We start from the raw sequence: 26,517 nt of genomic DNA, 5'->3' as shown, positions 1-26,517 counted from the left end.
TAGGGTATCGAGGCGATTGATTGTTTGCTTGACAACGGTGCTTAAATGCAATGGGAGACTCTGCATACTAATTTTGGTATACATAAAAGTAATAAGAAAAATTAAACTTATGCTCAGAAGTACTGGTCTGAATGACAGCTTTGAGGTTATTCCTTGGAATGATTCGCTGAATATCAATTGTGATGGTGGTAAGAAATTCTTTTAGGTTATCCCTATATATTTGTGTGCTTTATTGTCCTTTGCTGATTGATGCAAAAAGTTGAACCTCCCTACATGATTCCAAGGATGTGTGGGCTAAGAGACTTAAGAGACTTTGGTCTAATTTTCTTGAGCCTAAAAGGATTTTTTCCAGATGTTTGTTGTTTAATAAACTTCGTGTGGGTTAATGCTAGCATCTTTGGGTCTAAGTCTTGTCTGGCATGTGGTTCAGTTGAATCACTTGTTCATTTTTTATGTGAATGCCCATATGCTAAAGCTCATTTGGGACTATTTTTAATTGGCTTGGTCATCTTGTGTGGGTCATCTTTTTTAGTTTTATGCTTTGTATTCCCCCTTTTCCTAAGTGTTTGATTAAGTTATGGTTGATTACTTTATCTAAGGTTCTTTGGTATATTTGGATTGTTAGGAGCAATTAATGTGAACAATGTGGCAATGCAGGTGCATAAAGGTAAAGACAATGTTTAGAGGTTTTATCTTGATGTGACTCCTATTCTAGAGTCTGATATCTTGGAGAAGGGGTCAAACTTTCAGGTGGCTTTCTAGGGTAATGTTGATTGAATGAAGCAGAAAAATATTGAGAGGGTTGTTTTCTAGGGCTTGGTTCCAAGGAGCGTGGGTGAGCAGCCTATCAGTGTTTCTCTCGGTCTTCATAGTATGGTGGATACTGTAGTAGATAATCAGGTCCATGTAGTTATTTCAGATAAGGGAAAGTTTCTTGCTGAAGACATTCCAGTGCAAGTTGGTCATGTGCCTATTAAGATATCTCCAAGTTGTCATGTCTGTTGTTGTTTTTCCAGGTTGTTAGAACCCTAGGGTTGTTGTGGATAAAAAGAAAATTGTTTCTGTGGATGTTTCAGTGTGTGAGGGTGTTTGGTCAGATGGTAGTTCTGTAGATAATGGCAGTGATGATGTTTATTCTCCTTGTAGTGCTTTTCATGCGAGATGCTATCTGGATTTTTGGCTACAAGAATGTGTGGATTTTAGGGTTCAGTCTCTCAAGTAGAAAGTGGAGGGGTTTCATAAATTATTATGTCGAGAAAGGAAATAAGAAAAATAATTAAGGTGTTCTTTGATGATTTGGCTGTTTGCTTGAGTTTCTTTTGGGCTGTTGGACATAATGATGTTTTTGATTAATATAAGCAGCAAAACAAGGGTGCTGGCCCATTATACAACAGCCCTTAGGTGGCAAAAGGAGACACAAGAAAAAAGGGGTGCAAAAACCCAAAAACAAAACAAGGCCAGACAGGCCTTTGACAATAGACCACTGTAAAAAACTTGTCAAACCTGCAACAACCCAAAACCCAACTCAAGAATGGGGAGAAACACCCAAAACTTGACAATGAGGGTGTTTACTGCTACAACTGGTAAATTAAATACATATAATAATAATGTACATGACAATGCATACCAAACATGACAGTAAAATATATTTTTATTCGCACATGCAATTATTACTATGTAACCCGGGGACGCGTCCCCGGCCTGAAAACCCCCGTCTCGGGGACGGCCAGGGGACGGCCAAGGGATGTTTCCCCCCATCCCCAAATTGCCAAGAATTTAGAGGGGGACGTCCCCGAAACGGGGGGGCGTCTTCCCTAGCTGGGGGGGACGTCCGTACGTCCCGGGGATGGCTGGGACGTCCCCAATCCGTCCCGGGGACGGCGAGACGTCCCCCACATCTAAGACTATTAAAAATATTATAAAAATAAAAAATGTTGTATTTTCAATTGTTTTTTAAAATGGGCCCCTATTAATTTAAATTGTTATTAAAAAAATTAAAAGGCAACATTAATTAAATTTTAATTTTATTAAAAATTAGTTCATATCAAATGTTTAAAATTAATTCATATTATAAATAGAAAATATTAAATTGTTAAATTAATTGGTAAACATTTAAAAATTTAAAATTAATAAATAATAAATTATAAATAGGAAATCAAAATAATAAATATTAATTCATTAGTACTATTTTGATTTTCATACCGTAATTGACAATGAAACTATATGGCAGCAGTGTAGCTTTTGGGCATTTTGACATTTTGTATGCTATTTCTTTAATATCTATTATGATATGCATATTGACAATGTGAATGAATTGAAATTCTGAATTATGAATGCATAATTGCATATCGAGTATTGACAATGTTGTATGTTCAAAATTTACATTCTAAAATGTTTTAATAGTATCATACACATGCTATATCCATGTTTTCATATGAACATAATGTATATATGCATGCTTTATACATGTTTTCATATGAACATTGAGAATTTTCCTATATATTTAAAATTTTCCCTATATTTAATATAACCGTCCCCTTTGCCGTCCCCAAATTTGGCAAAAAAATTTGCCATCTCGGAAACGCATCCCATCGTCCCCTGCCGTCCCCGTCCTGGAAACTTGGGGTAACATAGAATTATAACAAAGAAGAGACCAAAGATGGTCGGCCAAGGATTACAATAGATCCGACAATACCGTACCACTTCCTTGGCGGTACACAACATATTTAAAGAACTCGACGGTTGCTGAGAGGAACACAACCATCAACCAACTGACACATAACCACCAAGAGTGACAACCCACTTTATATAATTAATTAATACATGCTTTGTCGGGTAACCAAAATTATCAACCATAACAGTACGCATTTTATGCCAACTACATTATCCCCCCAAAAAAATAAGTCGTCTTCCAAACGACTACAACAAAACGGGTCAAACGGGCCACCTCTGCCATGGGAGTATCTAACCTGGCTGGCTCTTGTACCACCCCTCCAGCTGTAGGGGTTTCCTCCTACCATCCGTAGGTGTCGGTCCGCATACCTTCAGCTGTAGGTGTGACCATGCCTTCGACCATGGGTGTCACCAAGCCTTCAGCCGTAAGTGTTTTCTCCCATACTACCTTGCCATCTGTATGTGTCTCTCCACGTACCATACTTTCCGTAGGTGTTTCCTCACATACCATACTTTCGGCCGTAGGTGTCTCTCCACATACCATACCTTCGGTCGTAGTTGTTTTCTCGCGTACCATACCTTTGGCCGTAGGTGTTTCCTCACGTACCATACCTTCGGCTGTAGGTGTTTTCTCACATAACATACCTTCGGCCGTAGGAGTTCCATCCCGTACCACCTTGCCATCCATAGGGGTCTTTCCACGTACCACACCTTCGGCCGTATTTGTTTCCTTCCGTACCACCCCTTCAATTGCCAGGGCCACTTTCTGCACATGTACCTGCGTTGTTTGCTTAGGTCCTTTAGGCATCTTTTGAAATAGTATGCCCATAGGAGTGGCTTTTTCGAGAGGCATCACCAGTCTAAGTGATTCTGTGGGTACCAAGTGGGCAGAAGGGGACAACTTTGCGGCTGTAAATTTGACCTTGGCTGTAACTCTAGCAGGTGTCGGTAATTCTTTTTGGCTGTGTCTGAACTTCTCCTTCGGCCATGGGCAGTTCCTCTTCTTACAACCTCCTCCTGGGCTGTGGGGATGTCTTGTACCACTCTCTTTGCTTCTGTTATAGCAACCTTCTTCAGGGTAGCGTGTTGTACTACTCCCTTGATCGTAGTGGTGACATGACGTACCACCCCCTCAGCTACCTGTCGTACCAATCCCTCGGTTGTAGGGGTAATCTGTCATACCACTCCCTCAGCCGTAGTTGTGACCTGCTGTACCACTCCCTCGGCTGAAGGAGTCATCTGACGTACCACTCCCTCAGTCGTAGTGGTGACTTGCCGTACCACTCCCTCGGCCATTGGGACATTCTCCCATACCACTCCCTCGGCCGTAGGGGTATCCTCCCGTACCACTCCCTCGGCCGTAGGGACTTCTTCCGTACCTTTGCCAACCTCTTCGATCTCTTTGATTTCCAACATATTACAACCCGCGTGGAAGACCTCATAGTCCTCCATTTGCCAGTGAAAGAGTCCGTTGAGGGAGCTTGTCTCATCATCAGAGCAGTCTTCCAACTCGAGCAGCCCTTCATCATTGGGTTCCATGTCTTTCCTCCCTTCATTCATACCTAACTCTCCACCCTTAGACTCTAAGTCGGAGGATGCCAGTTCTTCATTCACTGCCTGGTTCCTCAAGTCAATCACATATTTACGCCCTTCACTCGCGATGGAGAGTGTGTTCTTCTTCTAGTAATGATTTGCCTTCGCGATGATCAACCAACCTCTTCTGAGGAGGGCATCATAGGCCTTTTTCTCCAATGGAATGACGATGAAGTCGAGGAAGAAATGTTGGTTGTTGATAACAACTTTTTGTGCCATAAGTGTTCCCAAGGGTTTGATACCATGTTGTTCAGCACCTACAAGATGGAATATTGGTGGTCGGAGAGTTGGGTTGCCCAGACCCCTCCATGTTTCTTCCGACAATACATTTACTCCAGAGTCGCCGTCCACGATGGTATTGGTTAGCTTCCGTCCCATGATCTCCATTTCTACTACGGCTGGCTCCTAGCCAATACTCACAATGAGCAACATGGGGTCCGTGGTCGATGTGCCAGATGGTTTTGCCGGCTCGTGATGTTCCTCGCTGATGATGTTGTCGTCGACTACATTTGTGAGGGCCAGTTTCAATTGTGGCATAGTGTGCAGAAGGTTGGAAACCCGTATTGGTACGGTAGCCTGCAACATCTGTTTTATGATAGTTTTCTTGGACTCCGACTGTGGTGGAGTAGTGGCGGCATCATGTGAGGCCCTTCCCTCCTCCACCATCGCCCATTCAACATCAGCCTTTGCCTCTCGAAGTATTTCCTTCTCCGTAAGGGGATCAGGGTACATTGCTTTTTTGCTTTGTAACCTCATGATTGTGAGTACCTCCTCGTCTGTCTCTTTGACGTCCAACATATTTACCCCTTTTTGTTTTGGATAGTTGGTGTCTTCATGGTCACCTGGTCCACACCATTTGCACAATGATTGTATGTTGTCTTTCTTGTTTTGGCAATCTCTGGCAAAGTGTCCCCATTCACTACATTGTCGGCATTGTATGATAGGACGTCCTCTGGAGTTGTACTATATTTGGTTTCGCCCTCGTTGATTTCCATAACCGCTTGGCGATACATTCTGTGATTTCGATGGGCTGGACTCTCCTTGTGTGAAGAGTACTTGTGTACTTCTCATCTTCAAATTGTACGGGCACTCCTTGATTGAATGCCCCGGCACTTGGCAAATTTCACAAAACATATTTCTAGGACAATTACCTATCGTGTGCCCCTCACTTTTGCACTCAGTACACCATAGTTCATTACCTTCTCTGTTGGTTCCTTTCTCAGCCTTCAATTCTTTCATCATTCTCCACATATCCTGTCGAAGGGCTCATATGGTTTTGGATTCTTTGTCACTGCTACCTTCGAGGCTCTCCTCTTCTCTCGGGAGGAGGTTTTGTTTTCACACTCGATGTCCATCGCTCGATTGTAAGCATCGGCGTGTGAGGATGGAGGCACTACTTTCATTTTCTTGTGCAGTGAGGGTATCAATCCCTCCGTGAACCACCTCTTCTACCCATCGTCTGGTTGGTTCTCCATCTTGTTCAACAGTTCTTTGAGCCTACGGTTGTAAGCGCGCACACTCTCATTTTTCCCTTGCTTGGTATTATAGATTTCGGCCACGATCTCATTATCATCCCTCAGGAGTTTGAATTCCTCCTCGAAGGCCTTCTTTAGATTATTCCATCTTGTTTTGTACTGGGCGTCGAGGTCGGTATACCAATCAATTGCCATCCCCGAAGGGTGCGGAAACGCCTTCAACCAGTAATCTTGGTCATCTTGGCCATTTGCCTCCCAAATGGTTATACATGTTTTGCAATGTCGTACGGGGTCCTCTCATCCATCCCCCATGGACTTCGACAATTTCTGCTTCTCCTGGGTGTTCACCATTGTTTTCACTTGGAAGGTACCGTGTGTATCCGCCTTGGGTGTCGAACCTGGGTGGACTATTTCGACTGCTACGTTTCGATGCTTTCCCGGCACCCTCGGCCATGCAGGAGTCCTCTACATGTCCACCTTTAGCGTCCCCCACACTCCGAGTACTTTCAGGTGTGTCGGACTTGGGTGGACTGTTCCGACCTCTACATTCCGATGATTTCCTTGCACTCTCGGCCACGCCATGTCCACCTCCAACGTCCCAACACTCCGGGTACTTTTAGGCTCTGACTCGTCCCTGTGACTGCCTCCTACCAAGGGTCGGCGGATCACCTAATCACTTGGTCTTGACCACCCTGTGGCCTCTTCTCACTTTTATTGGGGTCTATAGGCATGAATCACTCAAGACTGACCCGACTTCTTTTAAGGCAACGACGCCAAAATGTTTACCGCTACAACTGGTAAATTAAATACAGATAATAATAATGTACATGACAATGCATACCAGACACGACAGTAAAATATATCTTTATTCGCACATGCAATTATTACAGAGAAGAGACCAAAGATGATTGGCCAAGGATTATAATAGATCCGACAATATCGTACCACTTCCTTGGCGGTACACAACATATTTAAAGAACCTGATGGTTGCCGAGAGGAACACAACCGTCAACCAACCGACACATAACTACCAAGAGTGACAACCCACTTAATATAATTAATTAATATATACATTGTCAGGTAAACAAAATTATCAACCATAACAGTACGCATTTTATGCCAACTACAGAGGGGTTTGGGGGAGGGGGGAAGACTTACCCTTCCACCAACAACAAACAATAGTCTAGGCAATACTGTCATTAGGAACATCCAAAGAAGGATCAAGTGGGGAGGACCCCGCAAAATTTCTGTCAGCAACAACAACAGATTGTTGTTACAAAACAACACCAGGAGTAGATTCACCAGGAGTAGATCGGAGTTGCAGAGCAGGAGCAACGGGTGTGGGAGCCTTAGGGACGGAGGAGGCCACAACAGTACAAATGAGAGGGTCAACAGAGGCTTCAATAGAAGCAAGGGGCACAACCTCACCCCGGGAGGAGACATCATCCTCCTGAGAGGAGTGAATAGAATCGGAATCAGAGGCATTGACAGTCAAGTGATCAGCAGTAGCATCCTTCCACCAAGTAGCAACACCTTTGTGGCATGAGAGAGAACAATCCGAAGCTGAGTGACCCGTTGAGAAGCATCTCCAACAGGGAAAGGGGAGGCCCTCATAATCCACCGATTGAGTCCATGGACTATCCCCAATCATAAGAACCACATCCCCAAGGAGAGGCGAAGAGATGTCAACATTGATTAACAGGTAGACAAAGGTATAATGACCCATGGAAGACATGGCATCATCAATCTTCAAGAATCTGCCAATAGAGTTACCAATGGCCTCGTAATAAGAATGCTCCTAGAAATGCAGGGGAAGATTAGGAAGGCGAGCCCATACCGGACGCACATTAAGTGGTTCCATAAGAGGGTTAAAAGAAGTTGTCAAGGGCTTGACAGAGAGAGTGAACTCCCCAAGTGCACAACTTGCTGAACACCCAGTTACGATCATAAGAGGAAGCAAAGGATGCAATGAAAAAGCCTTTAGCACAAGGAAAAAACTCAATGCTATGAGCAACCAAAGGCTTCTAGAGATCACTCACCCAACTATGGAGGTCCAGGAGAGAAGGCCAAAACCTAACAAATTTGCACACCAACGCTATGCGTTGGTAGAAATCAACATTTTCCACTACATCCTACCCACAAACCACCATAGGGGAGGTCTTGGCACAAGGAAGAGGACGAATTCCATTGGGGATGAGCAGCAGATCTGGCCACACGAGCAAAGCTGCGCCTACCAGCAAAAGAAGGAGGTTTGGGAGGGACGTTAGCACCCACAATAGGGTCACCATCAGCAGCAGTGGAGGCAAGAGCAGCATCACCTGCCTGAGCATCCAGAGCACAATCACCCATAGGGACACCCACTGCAGCAAAACCAACACCAGTAGCACTGACAACAGCACCACGCACAGCAGCACCCACAGGAGGGAGAGGGGGACCTGATCCTCCCAGCATAGAGGCAAGCTCTGCACCAGGAGACAAACCGGTGGACAGAGCATACTTGGTAGAAGTGGCATGAGCATTCAAACTTCTTCGGGCTGGAGAGCCGTTAGCGGAACAAGCCATACTGAAGAACCTCATAAACTTCATGAAGTGTTGGACATGCCGATGTTATTTTGACCTACTTGTATGGTTTTTTTGACTCTGTAATATGAGACTATATTGGCTGATGCTTGATGTTCCTTCGTTTGGAACTCTATGGACATGGCTGGCAGATTTGGTGATGGATATTGTTTTAGTAAAATTGAGATTCTTGTGTGTTTTCTTCAAGTTTCTGGTGATATGGTTTATCCCTTTTGGTTCGTGGAGTGATGTTTGGAATGCTGAAGGTTGCTCCTTCTAATGCTGGTTTATGGTCTGTCTGATGATTGGCATCTTGTGGTTTTGAGGTTCTTGTTCTTATATCAGAGTGCTGGTTCTTTGTGATTCTTGATTGCTCAGATCTTTGTAAATTTTTGATGCTTGTTTGAGTTATATTTTTGTACTATTTCCAACATATAAAAATAAAAATTGTAGAGCCACATAAGTTATGCAATGCAAGTCTACTTAAGACTTTAAAGACATATAACCTTCACCTGATTGTTTTGGACTCCTCTGAACAACATGACTTGGGAAGAATAATCATCATCTCAAGTCTTTCATAATAGGCACACTCTTGTAGTTTTTGCAACTTACATTCCTTGCTACTTCATTTCCAATAGTGGATGACCTATAGTTCTTCCTCTGTAATAACTGTAAGGGCATATAATTGTTCTTCTTGGTGCCTCTCAAGTCTACTTATAGAAGCTAAGAATGAGTACATGCTGAACTGAGTATGATAGAGTTAGTGCCAAACTAAGTAGTTTGTCCCTCATCTTTAGTTGGATTTAATATTGCATGTGCAATTCCTTTATTCTTTCCACAGCTACGTACATGTACCTTGGACAAGCTATGCACAAAACCTTGAATCAACCATGCCTACCACATGCATAATGATTATGTAAATGTCTTGGGAGATTGCTTTATATTTCCAGTATACATTGTTCGGTCAGGATAATGTATGTTACACATTTGCTACTATTTAAATCAGGCATTTACATGTATTCTTAAGTGTTTATCACGTTATCTTGTTTTGCAATACATATGACAATTTTCCAGCTATTTACCAATTTTTGCACGATCTTGTCCGTTATCCAGACTTGTGGTCACACTTCATGGCATCTGTAAATTTTGTGTTTATAGATTTGTGGGATAACAGCATGCATCTTTTTGCTTCTTAGAACTGATTTACAATAATTTTTGCCTATTTTATTTTTTCAAACCCTGGAAGAATCCTTTTTTGAGATGCATTGAATTCTGAATAATGAATGTCTGAATGTGGTCAATTGCTGTTTCTGCTGCATGACACTCACTATTGATACTGATAGATGATGACCCTTTTTGGGAGTTGCGGAAATGTTTGCATTATTGATAGCCCAGAATGATCTTTTCTCTGTCTTGCTGTTATCTTAAATGGGAGCAGAATTTTTATGTTGTGAATCTCACTCTTTCATTTGTAGAATTTGGTTGCTCTGAGACTTTATTTTGGGAATGATCTGGAGTTTTTACATTTATTCTTTTAAATGAGTACTGCTGTGAGTGGATGGATGGTTGAGGACAGGTGTTGCTGTTTATCATTTGTTAATTTCTTTGGCAAATATGCTGATAGTTATGATATGGACTCCAGAATTTGCATGGAGAAACTTTCAATCTATACGAGACTCTGGAGATCTCTATTCTATTTTCATCTTTTTCAGGTGCGTACTTGGAAAATGAAGATAATAAATCGGAGACATGGACATCAAGGAAGATGATTGTTCTCTTGACCGGCAAAGTTCTGGGAAATTGCATATTAAAAAACTAATTTCGGCTGGATAGCATAGCAGATAGTGTGAAGGTCTTTTTAAAACAAAAAAGCTCTTGGGTGGCACCAATCAGATTGAGCCCATCTCAATCTAGAAATAAATGGGAACATTGCTCCTGTTGGAAGTTCTTCCGTAATATTAAACTTTGCTGGTGTTATGATTTCCTGTTCTACAATGAAGTTTGCAGAGAGGGCACCTAATTTGGAGTTACGTTTGTTCAATGAACAAGCATGTCTTTTGGTAAAGGACAGTTAAATTGCAGGACAACTGATGGGATCTATATTTGAAGAACACCAAAAATACTTCAATTCTATACCAGAGTTCTGGGATCTATCTTTGAAGAATACAATTCTTGTAAAGCTCTCTGTCACAAGAATGAACCCAGAGTAAAGCCTGATTAATGAATAAAGATCTTCTACAACAATCATATTTTGTTGTGACAATGCTAAAAAAGTTAGAAAAAGTGTCATTTGTATTCAGTAAAAAGTTGTTGGGAGGCATATTTTGCATGAACTCATCACATTATAGTCATGCAGAACCTAACATGTAAAAGCTTGTAATTGCACTTAACTGGAAAGATGCATTTGAGAAAATGCGATTAGAGCTTGCCCTATGAATCTCTAAAGTAAAAAGACTATGAGAGACCAGTAGATGGTATTGTCTGGATAAATGTTGACAGCTGGGAATATATTTGTAGCTTAACCTGTACATGCTTTGTCTTCATCCATATAGTTTTATGATCAGAGCAGTTTAACTTCTTTGATATTACCGCCCTTTCAAGTAGATTTTGATATTACATGCACAGATCTACCATGTAGACTGTAGCTTTGTCAAACCATCTTCTGCAAATTATAAACAAGGGATTCTCAAAGATGACAAGGCTTTTTAACGATACGTTTAAAATGTCAAATTGGTTCAAGGTTCAAGGCATGTTGGATAAAAAATGATTTACCATGGTTTGAACTATTTATAAGAAAAATATTTATTCAGAAATTTCTGAACGGAGAGACACCTATATAATAAATCTTCTAGGTTGTCTTGAAGGAAACTGGTACATGTTAATAAATGCTAGGATCTCCGCGCAACAATACTAGGCTGCAGTTGAAATCAACATGCTAATTGGCTGCAAGCCCAACTCATGTGTCCACAAGATAAAGTATTAGGAAATAATTGCATTTATTGCCCATAAAGAGTACTAGTTGAACACAAGCACCTATCGTTTTTGTGTATTTACAATTTTGAGAAACAAACTAACTAGGGGAAGAGTACCAATAGCTGAAATAGTTCCAATAACCGTCACCTTAATACCATGTTGACCCCCCAAAACATAAAAAAAAAATTGTTAGTACATAAATAAAAAAATACCAGTAAATATTTATTTTAACACCAATACATGTTCACAAATGAATTAGTAGTTGAAAACCAAAAAGTAAAAAAAAAAACAACTACTGGTACATTTCCTATTTTAATACAAAACATCTTGAACAAATAATAAACATTTTTATTTTTTTTAAAACTTAATGTTTACATTTGCCACTTTATGCAAGTGGCTTAACAGTAAAAATGTACTCCAATTACAATTACATATGCACAAATATTGGTGCATTACATGACATAAAAACAATCAATTGTAAACTTCTTAGACACTCTCAAGTGTACTTCCTTCCAAATATCACTTCACAGCTTCATGCATTAAATGGATCTGCATTTGGTACCTGCATTTGCAACAACTAGTGTAAGACTCCCCAATATCCAAGAATTTGCATAAAATCCAATTTAAAAAACCAAGTTTCATTCAAAGCAGGGAAGAAAATTGAACAATTTGAAGCAATGGAGGACTGCATATTTAATATGACATGACCGACTGTTTCCCACAAAAATTCAAATTTGAAAATAGCTAGCTACCACAATCGAATGCATTGCACATTCAAATTATATTATAAGACAAAATTTTCCGTGTCATTTTCACTACAATCCAATTCATTGCATATTTTTGAGCTCTGCAAATACCCTCTGCACATTCCTTACTCGAGGGCGCACATTCAGGTTGGTACACAGAAAGTAACTAAATTCCCTACGTTCAATGAATACTATTAACTAAATGCTATAAATCTTTCAATTCAAATTATATTGTTTTCAATAAACCAACATTTCTTTCAATATAGTCACTGTAAATGATATAAACTATAAACTAGCATTTCTTTCAATATAGTCATTGTAAATAATATTAACAGCCATATTGGATGTCCAATGATGGTTTACCTCCTTCGTAGCTACATTATGCTTTGTCTATTGATGATTTCTTTGTATGCGGTTTACAATTTCATTTCAAACCAACTGAATATCTTTTCGTTTTCTTCGAAACCCCTTCATTATTTATCATTTCTTTTTATGGGTGCGCTATTAAATGGTGTCTCTCTGTTTATAATGCCAAAATCATTACAATGAATGCGAAAAAAATTGATTATTGTTCATAATTGTTCGAAACCCCTTCATTATTTATCATTACAACAATGTGTATGCCTGATACTATTACTTACAGTGACTATATACTGACAATACACACACACACACACACACACCAGGCCAGACAACTTTTATCGCAGAGTTTAAAATGGGTGGTCAAAAAATATGTTGAACACCCATAACATCCTTCCCACAGACACGTTATGGGCCCATGTTGCACAAACTCTCGCTATCTTTTTTGCCCTCAAAACATAGGGAAATGAAGATTTTTTGTGGCATTTTCATTGTTTGCTCTGCCTTCAATTTGTTAATATACTCATTGTAAATAATATTATCAGGCATATCATGTAGTACTTCCATTAAATTTCATATGAGAAATACAACATCATTCAACCATTTACTCATTTGAGAAATGAATCTGCATCTTCGTACTATATCAACAATAACCACTTTTTAATCACATCACAGTTACATCTTCCACTCATGCATTTCGTGCTTGTAGTTTTTCTCCTTGTTATATAAAGTTTCAAGTTCTGTACCTATGTTTGTGTGTGTCCACACACACACACACACACACACACACACACACACACACACACATCACAGTTACATACTGGACTCCTGCATGGCTTTTTTGAGTTCTCTGGCTATATGGTTATTGTCTATATTTTCATGCCTACAAAAATAGAGACACAATACCATTTTTTCTGGTTTCCCTTGATGTTCAATGATGAGTTACATAAATAGATTTGTTTTCCATCATTTATCTCAATGGCATTGAGGGTTTCATTTCAATGATCTGTCTCTCTCTATATATTTATATGGTAGCATTTTTTTGGTTGTTGAAAGATGTTCACTGATGAGTTACAGAAATAGATTTGTTTTCCATCATTTATCTCAATGGCATTGAGGGTTTCATTTCAATGATCTGTCTCTCTGTATATATTTATACGGTAGCATTTTTTGTTGTTGTTGAAAGATGTTCAATGATGAGTTACAGAAATAGATTTGTTTTCCATCATTTATCTCAATGGCATTGAGGGTTTCATTTCAATGATCTGTCTCTCTCTATATATTTATACGGTAGCATTTTTTTTGTTGTTGAAAGATGTTCAATGTTGAGTTACAGAAATAGATTTGTTTTTCATCATTTATCTCAATGGCATTGAGGGTTTCATTTCAATGATCTCTCTCTGTATATATATTTATACTGTACCATTTTTTTTTGGTTGAAAGATGTTCAATGATGTAATTGTTCACTATCTAATACAATATCAACAATATCCAATTTTCAATCACATCGCAGTTACATACCGAACTCCTGCATGGATTTTTTGAGTTCTCTGGCTATATGGTTATTGTCTATATTTTCATGCATACAGAAATAAAGACACAGTACCATTTTATTTTGTTCAATGATAAGTTACACAAATAGATTTGTTTTTCATCATTTATTTCAATGACATTAAGGGTTTCATGGAAATGATCTGTTGCAGGTTCACTGAACATAATGGCACGAGGTAGAAAGGGAAACAGTGCTGTTAGACGTTGAATAGTTAGAGTCACTCGTAAGGTGCACTTCCTTGCTGAAGATAATTTTGTCCAAAATAAAGACCCACTGACTCCTGTTGTAGATGACCACTCACCTAACAATGCAACTGATGTGGATACTGCTGCTGTACATGACCACCCTACTGCAGATTCTAATCGTATTCCACAAACACCACAAGTAGAGGTGGCCTCAAAGGATCCTAAACCAAAATGGAGCATATCTGACATGAAAGAGGCAATTTCATGCATTAAAGACATGCACATGTCTCTTAGAGGCACATCAATCAAATATGGTATCCCCATTGCTTCTCTGAGGGCATGGCTGATGGGAACCACAACTACGACTATGAAGGGTCCACACACCATTTTATCAGCAGAGGAGGAGGACACAGTTGTTCAATGGTGCAAAGACATGGCTGAAATTGGTCACGGTCTCCAAATCAGTCAACTTCAATCAACTGTTGCACAAATTATTGAGAATAGGCCTAATCCATTCAAAAACGGGATGCCAGGGAGGTCATGGTGGGTAGGTTTTAGACGAAGGCACCCTGATCTGACAATGAGAACAATAGAAGGAGTGGACTTTGATAGGGCTATTATGCTTTGACCTTCTATTGTTGCCTCTTTCTATGACAACTTGGAGTTAATGTACAACCTCAATCACTATGGTAGTAGTCAGATTTGGAATTGTGATGAGACTGGTGTGCAAGCTGGGAGAAATTGTGGAATGAAAGTGATAGCCAAATTGGGGCAGAGGTGTGTACCGCACCTAATTTCGAAGAGTAGAGAGTGGATCATTGGTTTGACATGTGTTAGTGCATGTGGTTTCAACATTCCTGGATTTTATTTGTTCAAATCTAAGAGGCATATCCGAAACTACATAGCAAACTGTGAGCCAGGAGCATGCATGGCAGTCCAAGAACATGCATGGATGACGAAGGAGCTGTTCTTAAATTGGTTGGAACATTTTGCATGTTCAGTCCCTGGTGGAGTTTCACCCTCACATAGGGCCTTACTGATCTTTGACGGTCATGGCAGCCATGTAGCCTTCAAGACAATTGAAGAAGCAAGGCGGATAGGTATTGATTTGGTGACCCTTCCGGCTCATACAAGTCACAAACTGCAGCCACTTGATATCTTTGTATTCTCACCTTTCAAAAATTATTTCAAACAACAAAGGAGTATATGGATGTCTAAGTTCCCACAAATTGAAATTGGAAGGGAAGAGTTGGCAACTCTTGCGAGCAAGGCCTTTGCCTAAGCATTAACACTGGCCAATATAATCAGTGGCTTTCGTAGGACAGGGATTTGGCCACTTAACCGAAATGCATTACAGAATGATATGAGACCAAGTGAGGCATTTGAGGTTGGAACAGAACATGATGCTGCTTCAAGGGATGAACAACCAGAGTATATGGCAGCGGAAGCATGCTTGCGATTGGCAGGTTTTAATGAGGAACAGATTCAAGATTTTGTAGAGCTCCATAGCGGAACACAAGCAACGGTTGAGGGTACAAGTTTGACACCAGAAACTACCGAAGCAGGTCTGCCCCCACAAACCAACCAACCAAATGATGGTTTCGAAAATACATCAATAGGCATGTCTTTGCCAACACAAGCTGACATACCAGAGTGGACCCAAGATGCAGCCAACTGTGATGATGAAACACTTTCCATGCCTAGTCTGCCAGAAATTGATCCAGCAGATGTCATTCATTACTTCACCAATGCAGTCAACTGGGAGCAGCAAGATGGTGTTGATGGTGAAGACGAAGTTCACATAAGTGAAGACGAACCTGAGTTTGTACCATGCACACAAGAGGATGGGCAGCAATAGCCAAGGCAAATCAGCCAATTCTTAAGACTTCCAGTGCAGAGAATGAACCAATCTTCACGTGGAGGTAAGAAAGGGGTTCTACGTCTTAGTAGCCAGTCGCAGATCTTGACATCTGATGAGTACATTCAAAGGGAAAAAGATAAAGATGCTGAAAGGAAAAGAGAAGAGGAATTGGCAGAGTGAAAGAAAGAGCAGATGAGACAGAGGAAGGCACAACGTGAAGCAGAAGAAATAGAAAAGGAGGCTATGAGGGTGGAAAAACAGGCCAAACAATTGCAGGATTCCCAAGACAAGTTCATTCGAAGACAAGACAAGGCAAACAAAGATGCAGAAGCAAAGCTTGAGAAGGAGAGGATGAAAGCTGAAAAGGCAGCCAAGCGTGCGAAGATGACAAAAGATGTTGCCACAGTCATAGAACCTCTACCCATCCGACACCCAATTCTCATGGAAATGATGAACCTCTTGTCCCCAGCCTTTGCAACTATTAATACTATGCAGGTTGGGACTACACCTGGACCCTCAGACACCGTGCAACTTACTTCAGGTGTAAACCAGACATTCCTTGCTCAAATAGCAAGTTGCTTACAAACCCCTCACAACGAAGAAAACAATTTTGGTGGGCCAGACCCTAGTAGGCCACAGTCCATTGGGGTTGGATTTGTCACACCTCCTCCATTTAATACCCAAATGGAGAATTGATATAACCCTGATGTGATTAATACCCAAATGGAGAGCAAATTTTGAGTTTCAATATAACTGTGATGTGATTATAGAATGACATACTGCCATATTTTGTAATGTGTTCAGAACTTCGTTGTTTTCAGATATATCAGATGGACATTCCAATGAATTGATGGTGTTGTTGTAAATTTGATATGTTTGTTTTCTGTGATGTGATATTTCTCATATATCAGTTGAATTGATCTCGTATATTTCTCACTATCAAAAAAGGCCACATAAGTGTTCAAATTACTCACTATCAAAAAGGCCATATCAATGGCATTTGATTATTCACATGCCATTGATTTGTCCCCTTTTGATAGTGAGAAATTTGAACACTTATAAATATTCAAGTTGCAGTCATCATATTATAAGTATTCAAATTGCAGTCATATATAAATTGCAGTGTGTAATATGTCTACTAGGTCATTGCCTTGAAATGATAAAAGGAAGTGTCCCATTTGTAAAAAGGCACCAGACAAAGAACTATTTTCTACTGCCTTAAAAGATATCTTGTTAGCTGCCAAGTTATCATTCTTGGCAGTATCTAACAAGACATCTTTTAAGGGAATATAAGACAATTCTTTGTTTGGTTCTTTTCCTCAAATAGGGCACTTCCATTTGATCATTGAAATACAAACAATTCAGAATTAGAAACAAATTGAAACACAAACAATTCAGAAAGTGAGGAATTTAAACAAATTGAAACACAAACAATAGGGCACTTCCTTTTTCTACTGCACTAAGTGAGGAATTTAAACAAATTGAAACACAAACAATTCAGAAATTGAAACATATACAAATAAGAAATCGCATTGTCTACTAGATCATTTCCAAAGTACAGATAAAAAAAAGAGAAGATTGAAACATATGAACTAAGTGAGGAATTTAAACAAATTAAAAAAAAAACAAAATTCTGAATTTGAAACATAAACAAATCAAAAATTGCATTGTCTACTAGATCATTGCGAAAGTACAATTCCAAAAAAGAGAAGATTGAAACATATGAATTAAGTGAGAAATTAAAACAAATTGAAACACAAACAATTCAGAAATTGAAACATAAACAATTCATAAATTGCATTGTCATTGCCAAAGTAAAGTCATATGGATTTTACTTGAGAGGCATGCTTGTTGTCTTTGTCATAGTGAGTCCTAGATCATTGCCTGCAATAACAATCACAACAAAATGCAAAACAAACTAAGGTGTGTTAAGAAACACATTTAATAAGAAATGCATAACTACCTAAGATATCTACATAAATTAATATAAAATATAAGCATTAAAGGCATAATCTCTAAAGAATTGAAGTGTGTTAATAAACACATTTACATTGATATGATGATCTTCCACAGGTATGGTTCTTCCCTCGATGCTTTAGCACGCCTGCAAAAAACAACAATATTCGAGGGTAGCGTAACGTTGTAACAACAAATCATCCATACATTATTGAATGCATAAGTACATACATATACATATCCATCTACATACATATGCACATGTACATAGAATTGCACATATACATACATATGCATATGCATATGTATAACATACATACATATTGCAAAGAAATAGTTACCTAAGGAACGTGCAAAGGGAATTTGTAAAACTTAGAAATATGCAATGAATTGGATTGTAATCAAAGTGACATAGAAAATTTTGTCTTATAATATAACTCGAATGTGCAATGCATTCAATTGTGGTAGCTACCAATTTTCAAATTTGAATTTTTGTGGGAAACATTCGTTCATGTCATATTGAATATGCAGACCTCCATTGCTTCGAATTGTTCAGTTTTATTCTACACACACACACACATGTATATGTGTGTATGGACAATAACCATTAATGTATGTGTGTGTGTGGATGACAAACATATAGGCACACTAAGCTGTAAGAGAGCATTGAAATGGAACTGTAAACCGCATACAAAGAAATCGTCAATATACAAAGCATAATGCAGCTACGAAGGAGCATAAACCATCATTGGACATCCATTATGGTTGTTAATATTATTTACAGTGACTATATTGAAATAAATGCTGGTTTACTGAAAATAGTATAATTTAAATTGAAAGATTTGTAACATTTAACATTGACTGTAGAAGGAATTTACTTATTCAATGTGTACCAATCTGAATGACCGCCCTTGAATAAGGAAATTGTTGTTGATTACAACAAGTTCTGTGGCTATATGGTTATTGTCCATATACATATAAAAATATATATAGACAATAACCATATAGCCAGAGAATTCGCATCAACCATCGTTATAGAATATATTATGTTATTGTGTGTTTCTTCATGTATACATATACATGTATATGTACATACATGTACACATGTATATATATACATATACATATATATGTATTATGTGTGTATATATGTATGTGTATACATATACATGGACAATAACCATATAGGCAGAGAACTTGAAACTGTATATAACAAGGAGACAAACTATAAGCATGAGATGCAGGAACAAAATATGTAACTGTGATGTGACTGAAAACTGGATATTGCTGATGTTCTATTAGATAGTGAACAATTCCATCATTGAACAAGATTTTCAAAAAATAAATGGTATCGTATAAATATATAAAGAGAGACAGATCATTGAAATGAAACCCTCAATGCCATTGAGAGAAATGATGAAAAACAAATCTATTTCTGTAACTCATCACTGAACATCTTTCAACAAAATAAAATGGTATTGTGTCTCTATTTGTGTATGCATGATAATATAGACAATAACCATATAGCCGGAGAACTCAAAAAAGCCATGCAAGAGTTGTAAGTATGTAACTGTGATGTGTGTCTATATATATATATATATAGACACACAGACATAGGTACAAAACTTGAAACATTATATAACATTAACCATATAGCCAGAGAACTCAAAAGAGCCATGCAGAGTTATAAGTATGTAACTGTGTTGTGCGCGCGCGCGTGTATATATATAGACACACAAACATAGGTACAAAACTTGAAATATTATATAACAAGGAGAGAAACTAGAAGCATGAGATAGTGAACTGTGATGTGATTGAAAATTGGATATTGTTGATATTCTACTAGATAGAGAACAATTACATCATTGAACATCTTTCAACAACAAAAAAAATGCTACCGTATAAATATATATACAGACAGAGATCATTGAAATTAACCCCTCAATGCCATTGAGATAAATGATGAAAAACAAATCTATTTTTGTAACTCATCATTGAACATTTTTTAACAAAATAAAATGGTATTGTGTCTCTATTTCTATATACATGATAATATAGACAATAGCCATATAGCTGAAAACAAAATGAGTAAATGGCTGAATGATGTTATTGTATTTCTCATATGAAATTTAATGGAAGTACCACATGGTATACCTGATAATATTATTTGCAGTGAATATATCAACAAATTGAAGGCAGAGCAAACAATGAAAATGCCACAAAAATCTTCATTTCCCTAAGTTTTTAGGGCGAAAAGGATAGGGGGAGTTCGTGCCACGTGTACACACCCGCCCCTCCCCCCACCCACACACAAAAACAAACACACACACATTATATATGTGTGTGTGTGTGTGTGTGTGTGTGTGTGTGTATCTGCATATATGTAATGAAAAATAATGAAGGGGTTTCGAATAATTATGAACAATAATCAATCCTTTTTGCATTCTCCGTAATGATTTCGGCATTATAAATAGAGAGACACCATTTAACTGTGCACCCATAAAATGAAATGATAAGTAATGAAGGGGTTTCAATTAATTATGAACAATAATCATTTTTTTTGCATTCACTGTAATGATTTCGACATTATAAATAGAGAGACACCATTTAACAACACACACACACGCATATATATATGTAAAGCGGAAAAATCGCGAACCCTAGTTGCTCTCCCCTCTTCCAACTCCAAGGAGATAGAAAGGAGGTTACTAGGGTTGACGGTTTTCACTTAGGGGAGACTTTACATTCAAAAGAGGGGTTGAAACCCACAAGATCCAATCCCACACAATACAAGATTGGATTCTAAATGAGTTTCAAGGGTTAAGACAACAAGGCTACCCTCTTTTGTAAAGAATGTAGATAGAAGGATCAAGCTAGAAATGCATAGAAAGTGAGAAAGATTCACTTATAAACTGAGATAGGGATATAGGATGAAGCTACGGACCTGGAATTAGCAGTAAAATGTCGAGACGGCGCTGTCTTACAAATTTGAGCAAAAGTTGACGGGACGATGGCGCCCGACGTGCACACGGTCCTCCGAAAAATCTGCGAAACGAAGGGGGATCTGTTCGTCTCTGCACAAGGATTCCAGATCTTCAATTTCAGCCGCGTACCTGCAACCTACACACAGAAAAGCGAAGACGATTGGGGGGTTAGGGATTAGGGGTTTGCCCTTAGGTCAAACCCCGGTTTTGGAATTAACCAAGAAATGAGAAATGCTGTAAATGTAAATGATTGTAATGTAAAACAAGTACTAGTACCTTGTTGTAAGAATGTTTGTATTCTTACATGCGAAGGTGTAGATGTTGTTGTATATTGTATGTTGTATGTTGTAGTATGTGATCTCCTCTTCAATGGTTGAATCCTTGTCTTGAATGCAACACTTTGCCTTGAATGGAGACTTGAAATGATCAATTGCTTGAAGGAATGCTTGAATGCTTGAATGCTTGAATGCTTGAATGTTGTTTCCACCTCTTTTTTTTCATCCATCCAAATGAGAGAGGAAAATGTCGTTTATATACTTGCCAATTAGGGTTGATAGACTAATTTTCCCGACCTTAGGCCGACCAGGAAATGTTATTTTCCAAATTGCAAACAAAAAGACCCGAAGCCCCATAGGAGACCGGGCCCAAAATAGGGCCAGGGACCAGGGTGCTGGGCGCCCTGGTCCTGAAGGACCAGGGCGTTGGGCGCTCTAGTCCCACCTCCCGGGACAGCAGGGTGCAAGGAGGGATCAGGCAGGGTGCTGGAAAAATGCAGTTTTTGATGCTATGAGCAAGTTTCGGGGTCTCCATTCAGGTTTCGTGTTGCGTCGCCATCATGAAGACCGAAATGTAGTCGAAATTGCAAGTGTCGCAATTTTAGGACGCTACATTTAGCCCCCACTTTAGCAGGAGTATAAGCATATGCTCATACTTCCGGTAAAGTACAAGGAAACAACATTGAAAGACTTTCACCACGTCAAGGAGGCAAGACACACCAAGCCCCCAGTGGACTAAGGATCTTACGACTTCGATTGACAAAGTAAAAGGGAAGATCACGAGGGAGAACCATGACTGTCAGTAGTAAGGTTCCCTCACTATGAGTCATGTAAGAAAAAAATACCAAAAAGTTTCAAGGCAAAGCTAAGTTCGCCAAGAAATTTTCAAGTATCCTGAAGGGATAGACGGGGTGTATGCCCCCCTACGTTAAAGCGATCACACACACCTCAACGGGGGTGATTGCTTTAACGTAGTGATACACATAAGAAATGAGAAGGGAAGGAGCACGTTATCACAAAGATTTAGCCCCCAAGTGTGAGATAAACCCAAGGATAATAGATACAAAACACAAAGCACGAGGTGACTTCGCTTTCCTCGGGGTCAGTATGCTGTATGATAATTCATGTATATCATATGTATGTATGCATAATTGTTCTTCATTCCCCAATCAAGGAAGGTCACCTAGAAGAAGGGAACACATGTGTCTTTTGAGTCAACATGAGAGAGACCAAAAGAGATCTCAATGCTTTGCATCGTCCTCAAGTAGACAACACTAAGGACAACAAATAGAAGAATGAGAATAACACATAGAAGAAGTAACAAAAGAGAGGAGGAGAGAATCTGCTATGCTAATGAAACTAGTCTAGCACGTCATCTACCCCCTGATCTTGCTGATCAATGTTTCAGGAAGGTAGGGAACACGCTAGAGGAAGAACATCCAACACAGCAGATGGAGCTATCACAAGATCCAAACAAGGGCTATGTTCATGTTCCAAGCCACATTGTTCTTGTCTAGGAGCTAGGATAAGTGCTTTAGAAAATTCGTTAGATAAATGGTTATCAATATCAACAAGTTCATATTCACTATCAGAAGCAAGAGAAGTAACATTTTCATCATGAATAACATTTTCATCTATAACATCATCAAGATTTATAAAAATAGGATCTTTAACTCGCACAGGATCAAGATCATCATGCATCTTATGTTTAGGAGATTTTGGCTCAATTTCTGATTGAGGAGAAAATGCAATAATGCTTGTTGAAGGTGTTTTTGGAGATGGCGAAGTTTGAGAAGCAGCTGCCTGAGCTCTAAGACGACGCTTTCGTCGGCGTTCACGTGCAGAACGGTTTCGTCTAGTCTTAGTAGGAAGTTGAGAAGATTGAGGAGGAGGAATGTTCTCATCCTTATCACTTGGGTGTTTAGGTTGTGGTCTCTTAGGCTGGATAATAGGAGAAGAAGAAGGTCTCTTCTCTCTATAAAAGGAAGGAGGAGGAACTGCTCCATATAAAGGAGGAATTTTTGGTTTAGGAAGAAGACCAAGTCCATCATGACGAGGAGGTATAGGTCTATTTTTAGAAAGTTTATTCGGCATAGACATAGTCACATCCATAGGAATAGGTTGGGAATCTTCTTGAGGAAAGACATTAGTTTTATCTTTCAAAGGAAGAACTTCCTTCTCAAGAACAATAGGAATATCAAGTTTGGGTGTTCTAGGTTCACTTAGAGATAGGTTCATATCTGTTTTCCACTTTTGATAAGATTTGAAAAGATGATCACTTCGTGGTGGAAGCGATTGGAATTGTTTAGACAAAAAATAATCAATAGGAACGCTAGAAGTTCTTTCAACTGGTTTAAAGAGACTATGATTGATAGTAACAACTTCACCATTATGGGGAAATTTCAATCACTTGTGAATAGGAGAAGCAATAGCTTTCATGGAAGATAGCCAAGGATAGCCAAGCTTCACACAGAATTGTTCGGATGAAGGAATAATAGCAAAGTTCACATCAAGGGATTTGTTATGGACCTCAATAGGTAATGTAATAGAACCAATTGCAGGAGAAGAAAATGCATCAAATAATTTCACAACCACATCTGTTTTGTCATAGATCACTTGATTCAATTGCAAAGTAAAAAGAAATTCTTCAGTAATAACATTAACCATGCACGAAGGATCAATAAGCACTCCACGGCAAGGTGTATTCTTGACTTTTGCAACTATGTATAAAGGACCATCAGGTGCCCTGATAGTTTCACTAGAATCAAATGTGATGGAAGGTTCTTTAGGGTTTTCTTGCTGCTCTACAAAGTTAATCACATTCGGAGTCATAGACACAAGACCATCAGATGAGAAAGAGGAATCATTAGCCTCAATCGCATTAGAGGTATGAGAAGGTAATGGATCAGTAAAAATCTTAAGATTTTGGTTAGGAGGAGCTACAGATGTGTTGCCTTTATCATTCACTCCAGAAACAGAGATAGTATTATTATCAATTAAATCTTGAATTTTACCCTTTAAAGCAAAACATTTTTCAGTATCATGCCCAGGTTGACGATGAAATTGACAAAAAGATTTGTTATCAAAATAGGGCGAATTAATCTTTGCAGGATCAATTTGCCTTATAGGAGGAAGAGTAAGCACATTTTGTTCCAATAGCTTATTCATAATACTATGCAATGATTCATTCAAAGGAGTATACTTTCTTTCTTTCTTGAAAAACTTAGGAATAGGAGGCACACCTGATGCTGCATTCACATTGTTATTGAAGATGTTTTCATTGAATTTGATGGAATCTCTGTTCGGTTTAAACTTTCCAAATGGTTGTTGACTGCTATCACCCTTATCACTCGGAGCCATAGGATGTGATTGTTCCATTTGACTCACAGTCAGTTGATAATTGTGAAGAATTGCACACAACTGTTGGAAAAAAGTAAACTCAGAAAACATAAGTTTATCTCGAATATCTTTTTGTAAATTAGAAATAAAGATTCTTTGAATATCATTGTCAGGCACTGGAAAAGAAATTTGAGCATACAAATGCTTATATCTACCAATGAAATCAGTCACTTTTTCTTTAACACCTTGTTTACAATGCATTAAATCAATCAAAGTAACTTTAGGACTTATATTGTTTTGAAATTGTTGAATGAAAGCATTTGCAAGTTGTTCGAAAGAAGTAATAGAATAAGAAGGCAACGAGCAATACCATTGTAGGGCTTTGTCTCTTAATGTTCTAGTAAACAGTTTTGCAAGCAACCTTTGGTCATAAGCAAAATCAGTACATATTGTTTGAAAAGTCTTAACATGTGTTAGAGGATCACCTTTACCATTATAAAGTTCCAAATGCGGGATTTCAACATGTTTAGGAGGGATAGCTCGAACAATGTCAAGAGAAAGTGGGCTCGCAACATCAAATGTGGGCACACTAAACTTAGATTGATTCATAGAGACAATTTGTTGCTGTAAAGAAGAGACAGTTTGTGCAAGATTGTTAATGGTCGCTTCAGTCGAAGAATTCATATTAGATGTGTTAGATTGAGATGGAGGTGTTATGTTATTGAAAGAAGGTAAAGAGTAAGGTGGCGGGACACTATGATAGTTAGTCATAGGAGAGGATTGGAAAGGAGGAACACTACAAGGAGGAATGGAATGGTTAAATGAATTGCCCCCTTGCGTCATGTTCATTTGTGGAGATATAATAGGGACACTCATTGAAGGAATGAATGAAGAAGTCGGATTGAATGAAGGAAGAGGGTTAATTGAAGAAGAAGGATTGCCCCCATGACTGGTGATCATAGGAGGAATGTCTTGTATAGAAGTAGTCATTATGTTTGATGTAAAAGTAGGTATGCTAGCAATAGAAGTTGTCAAAGGAATAGAATGATTGACTTGAGTGGGAGGTTGTGTATAACCTAAAGTTTCGGCACAACTCTTTATAGGCATCACATTCGAATCCACAATGTGTGCAATACCACGCAAAATATCAATTCCATTCTTATCACTTTGAAGCATATGTTTTAGACCCTCAATTAAAGGAAGAGCTTGACTATCAGGGTACTCTTGAGACATCCATTGTCGAAAATCGTCAAATTGGTTATCCAATTTCGCAAGTTGTTCTACAGAAACCTCATGGAGAGCTTCTTCATCATTAGGAGGATTAGAGGAATTACCCATGTCCTCGTTAAAAAGGCTATTCAAATTAGGTTCCATCTCCTCAGTAATTAAACCTTGGAAAGACTTAATTCTAAGGCTTCGTCTAACGGGAATAGTGTAAGTAGGGCTTATTGTTGTAAAACTCATGCACTAAAGAGAGAGAGAAGATTTTTTGAATTTAGAGGTAGGAAATTTCAGTAAAATCAGCCAATCTTCTAGATTTAAGTTGTTAAATGCAATCACGACAATCTCCCGAAATTTCGGAAAAAATGTCAGGGACCGTGGCGCTCGGAGTGCACACGGTCCTCGCAACTTTTTTTGAAATTTGCAGGGATGAAAGTTATGATGATTTTAAAGCTAACCTGAAAAAATTGAGTGATTTTACGATCTGTAGATAGGCCAAATTAAAGTTGCAATCTCAAAATTGAACCCTACCAAGATTGTCGAAAAATGCAAAATTTGAATTTTGAAAAAGAGAGGGAAACTGAAATTTTGAATTTTATGATTTTAGAGGGAATACCAAAAGCAATGCAAGTTTTGAAATTTTAAAAGTTGACTCAATTTCACGCAAAATTCAATTTTGAAAGCGGAAATCAAAGTTGTTGTAATTAAGCGCTTAATTTCAAAAGTCACAAATTGCAAGAATTTGAATAAAGCACTGAAATTTTG

General features: G+C 38.7%; 1 protein-coding gene across 4 annotated transcripts in view; it reads left to right on the top strand.

Moving 5' to 3' along the window:
- Window positions 1–10,883, top strand: part of LOC131048474 (pentatricopeptide repeat-containing protein At1g71210, mitochondrial) — a 42,496-nt gene extending 31,613 nt beyond the window's left edge. For 3 of the 4 annotated variants that reach the window (XM_057982426.2, XM_057982424.2, XM_057982425.2), the window contains one exon: window positions 9,943–10,883. The gene's annotated coding sequence lies outside the window, so the exon portion shown is untranslated. The remainder of the gene's footprint in view (window positions 1–9,942) is intronic. The other variant, XM_057982428.2, reaches the window with a different exon arrangement.
- Window positions 10,884–26,517: the final 15,634 nt, after the last annotated feature.

The sequence above is a fragment of the Cryptomeria japonica genome, chromosome 3 (genome assembly GCF_030272615.1).
Source record: "Cryptomeria japonica chromosome 3, Sugi_1.0, whole genome shotgun sequence".
NCBI classification, from domain to species: Eukaryota; Viridiplantae; Streptophyta; class Pinopsida; order Cupressales; family Cupressaceae; genus Cryptomeria; species Cryptomeria japonica.
Note: the sequence above shows the minus strand (reverse complement) of the source record. Positions and strands in the feature narration are given on the sequence as shown.